The following is a 5,821-nucleotide window of genomic DNA, read 5'->3' as shown; positions in this document are numbered from 1 at the left end:
CACTTAGGGAGATGCCAACCTCTTGGCCGGACAAAGAGCTTAGCCAACATTTGGAACTAAAACAGCCAACGCTAGTTATTTCACATCTCTTACTAATAAAAGGTGTTGTTTGAGGCTTCTTAAGCCAGCCACATCAGCTATTTCTATAATACTCTCTCTACTTGCCATGACAGCGTCGAAAAAAAAAATTAGCCACGTTAGCAAGCCTCTATTATATGGACCTGTTTCGAAGCACATGAATTAATAGATAAAAACGAAAAAAAAAAAAAAAAAACAAGACGATGATCGTCGTCCACAAATTCTACGATCGAGTTTTCAGAGTTTCTATCATCAATGTTCAATTGACCAATCTATCTCCCCTTTTAATTAACCTTCTTAGAGATGCATACGCTACAATTGAAATCTATAAAATTGTTTCAGTGTTAGTATCTCTTTACGGTTGTCGACGTCGTTCCACCTAAAACCAGTTTCAAATTACCCAAATTGTTTTTCATCCTCATCGAAAATTGATGGAAGAGAACATCAGAGGCCATCTGATCGACACCGTTCAGTCGAAAAAGAAAAGCTGATTCCATCTCTCATCGTTTAATAACGATGTAGCAGTGTAAGAAATTCGATTCTATTTCTGTTAAGTTTACAGTTTGATTAATCCCAAAGGAAGAACTCACCATCAGTACAAACAATATTTTTGGTATTTGTGAAATAAGTCAGAGGATATTTCAGTTTGCTAAACCCTGGAAACAAATAGCCTCTACCTAGCTACAGACAGATTCCACCAACACGTTTCTTTGATATCGTCTTTGAGGTTTGGCCTTTTTCCTATCCACATATTGCTCCATTGTTTTTTTTTTTTTCTTTTTTTTATTATTTACAATATCAAACAGATGGCATTTACCTTCCATAGTAGAAGGGAGACGAAGCTTGGAACTATGCCCTCTTAGGTATTCAAATGCTTCTCTCATGTCATTGAGTGAGGTAAGATTATAGATTTGACTCTTATTTTATATCATAGTCTGCAGCCCTATAACTTCTTACTAACGTTTTTTTTATTTTCCAAACCAATGGTTAATGCTAAAGGAGATGAAGAGAGAGCGAGACATGGTTAATCAACTTTTAATTTTTTGGTAGATGTTTCAAGCCATTTAATAACACATTGCAAAGTTGACTCTAGCATAATGAAGATAAGTATAGTGTAAAATTCTTTGTATGAGTGGTACAAATATTTAATTTGACTTGATGATCCCTAATAACTCTTTCTTCCAGTTTTTAAGTCAATAACACCATCACACTAAAAAAAAGCATGTGATGCTACGATTAACAATGTATCTGTTCAAATTACATGCGTTTAGAAGAATCAATTCAGTTGGTTTTGAAGAGTTTATACATAGGGACACAAAAAAAATGGTCGAATCTTTTATTTCGATTAGGAAAAACGACAAGCCAGTGATCAAGGTTCCTAGAATACTGATGAGGATTATGGATGATTATATGAAAGTATGGTTGTTTAGAGAGTTTGTCTGTAGATAGAAACAATGCAAGTTCTGGAAATTGAAACTACGTATAGTATAGGCTCAAGAACTTCGACCTTCACTCCAGCATGGTGGGATTGTGCTGCCTCAACATTTTGGTTCGGTAGATAATCCAAATAAACCTTAAATTCTTTTACATTAGCTAGGTTTGTGCAGGTTGTATTTGTTTTCCAAAACTTTTCACATACTTTGGCTGATAAATTTTTAGTGCATAATAAACAACACAAAGTCATCGTTTGCTTTTATGTTAAGAGATAAAATTAAAAATATAGAGAATGGATAAGACTACAGTATAAATTAAGAGAGAGATATATAGTAATATAGATGACAAAATACTATATAGACAATTAATAAGAAAAATGAGTTATATATTAAAATATAAATTACACATATAATTATAGATGGATAAAATTAAAAATTTAAATAGTATCATTTAACTTTTCTTTATTAAAATTTTAAAATACAACTTCACATAATTTTCAATTTATATATTACTAAAAAAACAAAACAATAATTGAAACTCAATAAAATAATTTTAAAATATCAATTGTCCAATATAGATCCGGGCGTAGCCCGGATTAATCCCTAGTAAGTTACAAAAAGAGCATAATGGAATCTTTGAATCATCCCATGCATCAATTAAATTACGAGCATAAGTGTAATGGGCCCGAAAGGCCCTTAACTAATGATTGAGATTAGCAAATACACTTTTTCTTATTCAACCTTTGAAGTTTGATCTTGTTCGGATCTTATCTTCAAAAAAATTGAACGATGGTATCTTATGAAAATGTTAACAGCTTCTTATGAAAATTAAAATTGGGATAACAACAACAAACCAGTCAATAAATATATTCAACGGAAACACCTTATTCTGGGCACTTCTCGATCTTTCCCTCGCCTCTTCCATGGCTTTGTTGAAACCATCAACATCAACCAGTAACCCTCGCGAAGATAACTTACATTAGAATTTAGAAATATGAAAAAACAAAAAAAAAAAAGTAGTTAAAAGTTTTTGAAGAAAAAAAAAAAAAAAAAGAGAGATTTGAAAACCGTTGACAAGAAAAAAGATTAGACTAAATCCAATATTTCGGTTTTAGTAGACTCAGGCCTGAAATTAATCAAAGGCCCAATGATCCATAAATTATTGGGTATTTCATAAATTATTTTGTGAGGATAAAATCAATAAAATTCACTAGTCATAAATTAATTTATAACGAAATCTACAAAAACTAAAAAAATACGGGAAAATTGCCTACACTACCACTTTTCTAAGTTTTCTTAGCAAAAATACCACTTTTCTTAATTCTTTTCTCCCATCCCACTTTCCTAAATAGAAAAAGACACTTTTGCCCTCTTTTTTTCTCCACAAAACAACAAATATATTCCTTCCCCTTTTCTCTTTCATATCGATTCAAGCTCTCTCTTTATCTTCTTTTTTTTTTTTTTTCTTTTTTTCTCTCTCTCACTCCAAAACAAGATCCAAAAACTAGACAAAAATTGTTTAGATATAAGTTTTGTTTCCAATTTTTTCCATCTCTTTGCATCCCACCAACATCTTCTTCTCTTCTACAGTTCTACATCATTATTGTGGGTCAAAAAATTCAGATCTCTGAATTTTGATGTCCTCAAAAATAGATCATTTTGTATTTATCATCATATCTATTTTTCTTTTTGCACTCTGTCAAAATCAAGTTCATTCTCCCATCTAAATCCAGTGATTCACTGGTTTTGATTTTATTTCTAATTGGTTATTCTATTTCGATTTTATGCAGATGAAGTGTTTGTTGTCTACGAGGGAACCCAAAGACGAAGATGTCTACTAGAAAACTAAAACTGAAGACGAAGAAAAAGATGTCTACGAAAAAAGAACAAAATGTCTTCTAAAAAACCGAAAATGTTCATTGTCCATTATTCTTATGTCAATCAACATATATTGTCTATTATTCTTATGTCAATCAACATATATTGTCTACTATTCTTATGTATACTCACCACTCCCTTTTTGTCCATGTCAAGTAGATATTACAGATTTATTTGTATTTGTTTTATAATATAAATATATACATTTGTAATATTTTCGTTTGGTGGACAAATGTAGGTATCTCTCAATTATTGGTTATAAATACTTGTTGTCCACTATATATATATATATATATATATATATATATATATATATGTGTGTGTGTATGTGTTGTATCATTTTTCAACACATTTTTCAAAATACTTATTGTAATTTTTAGTTTAGTGGAATTTAAGTTTGTCTAGTTATTGGTTACAACATATATATCATTCACAATATATATGCATATAAATAGTTTCGTCCACCGTACATATGCATTTATCTGAATAAAAAAGTTCAACATGTATATATATGTTAATAAGGGGTGCACAACTATCAATGAAAGAAGACAAAATTTTTCCTTCTCTCCAAACTAAAAACAGAGGGTATTTTAGTCCGATCAAGTTGAGCCTACCACAAGAATGTGGTAGATTTGAGGAGTTTTCAAAAATGTGGTATATTGGGAAAGAGACCCACCACTTTGTGGCACAAATGATAAATTTCCCAAAAAATATTGTCAATCAGTTAAAAAAAATTAATAAAATATATGATAAGAATACTTGATTTTTTTTAGAAAATTTAATTTAAATACATATACAGTTGTAAGTAGATATGTCAAAATGGATAAACCAATTGAAACCAACCCATTATCTAATAAGTTTACACCAAAATGGTTTATAAGTGTTGATCCAACTCATTTGTTAATTAGATCATATCAGCCTATAAACACATCTATTTGATGGTTTAAATAGTTAATTGAGTTGACACATAAAATAAAATAATAAATAATAATTATTAACATATTATTATTAATGACATAAAATATGGATTAAACATTTTTTGGCGGAAAAATTTTGAAAACATATTTTTTGCCAAAAAATTATCAAACTGTGTTTATGACGGAAAAATGTGGACTGTGTTTTTTTTATGGGAAAATTACGGATCCGCGTTTTGGCCGGAAAATTAAGGAATCACATTTTTGGAGGGAAAAATTAAGGAATCACATTTTTGGAGGGAAAATTAAAGAATCACTTCAACCCATTTCGACAAATAATCAACCGCCACAAGTATGTTGTTATTACCATATGATGAAGGAAACGACCCCATGAAGTCTATATCCCAACATCAAAATTCTCAACTTCTAAAATTGGGTTTTCGGGCATCTCATTCCGCCTACTAATGTTTCTTTTCTTTTGACATGAATCGCACTTCGAAATGAACTCTTGTGCGTCTTTAAAAATCGTTGGCCACCATAAACATGCGGAGTGACTTATATCGTTTAATCATTAATTGTGAGAATTGTTTACCATAATTGCATATGGTACATGTATTTCAATATTATTATAATATAATTAGATCAAATATATTGAATGATAGTGCAAAAAATAAAATGCAATAGTCTACAAAACGAAGAACACACTTCTAGCAAATCCACTATAATATATCAATCATCTTTCATATGATATTTTTTTTGCCATTTACTTACAAAAGTTTAAGATACATAAGTCAATGCAACTATTTTGGTTATATGTGGTTTAAATCTAAATATTCTAGTTATATATTGTTTAGACATATGTTCACATATATTCGGAATAGAACAACCATGTTTTTTATGGTTAAAGTTATATTTACATATCTAACATTTTCAAAGAAATGATTAAATATATATATATATATATATATATATATATATATATATATATATATATATATATATTACTGCTAGAAGCTTGTAAGCTGAAAAATAATGTTTAGAAATTCTTAAAGCCAATGTTATAGTAGTATGCAGTCATGACTTGAAGTAAGTGATATGTCTCACTACAGGAGGGAACCCGATGTTTCTACTACAAGAAAACCTGCGTTTTGCAACTAATTTTTGCGACTAAATATATGGTCGCAATCTCTGCGACTATTTACCGACGTTATTACGACTATTTACTGACGAAAACAAATATGGACGTAAATTAGTCGCAAATCAGCGACTAAACCAAACAGTCGGTAATTAGTCGTCCATTAGCGACATTTTTGCGACCGATGACAGACTAAAATGTTTTGGTCACAATTCAGTCGCAAACTTGCAACTGATGTGCAACTAATTATTTGGTCAGAAGTAGTAGTCGCAATTTAGTCTCAAAAGAGCGACGATGTAACGACCACTTATCATAGTTACGCGTTAGTTGCAAATTAGTTGGAAAAAGCAGGTAGAAAACACGTTGAAAATGCAGAAGAGGTA

The 5,821-nt window shown here is 30.4% G+C and overlaps 2 long non-coding RNA genes across 2 annotated transcripts; both read left to right on the top strand.

The window, feature by feature from the left end:
- Nucleotides 1-286: 286 nt before the first annotated feature.
- On the top strand, nucleotides 287-1,383 carry LOC110224846. Its single transcript, XR_002329327.1, has 3 exons — nucleotides 287-805; nucleotides 885-975; nucleotides 1,078-1,383. It is a non-coding gene; the product is annotated as an uncharacterized LOC110224846 (long non-coding RNA).
- Nucleotides 1,384-2,777: 1,394 nt separating this feature from the next.
- On the top strand, nucleotides 2,778-3,603 carry LOC110224847. The gene is made up of 2 exons (XR_002329328.1): nucleotides 2,778-3,116; nucleotides 3,302-3,603. It is a non-coding gene; the product is annotated as an uncharacterized LOC110224847 (long non-coding RNA).
- Nucleotides 3,604-5,821: the final 2,218 nt, after the last annotated feature.

The sequence above is a fragment of the Arabidopsis lyrata genome (genome assembly GCF_000004255.2).
Source record: "Arabidopsis lyrata subsp. lyrata unplaced genomic scaffold ARALYscaffold_1, whole genome shotgun sequence".
In the NCBI taxonomy this organism is placed as follows: domain Eukaryota; kingdom Viridiplantae; phylum Streptophyta; class Magnoliopsida; order Brassicales; family Brassicaceae; genus Arabidopsis; species Arabidopsis lyrata.
Note: the sequence above shows the minus strand (reverse complement) of the source record. Positions and strands in the feature narration are given on the sequence as shown.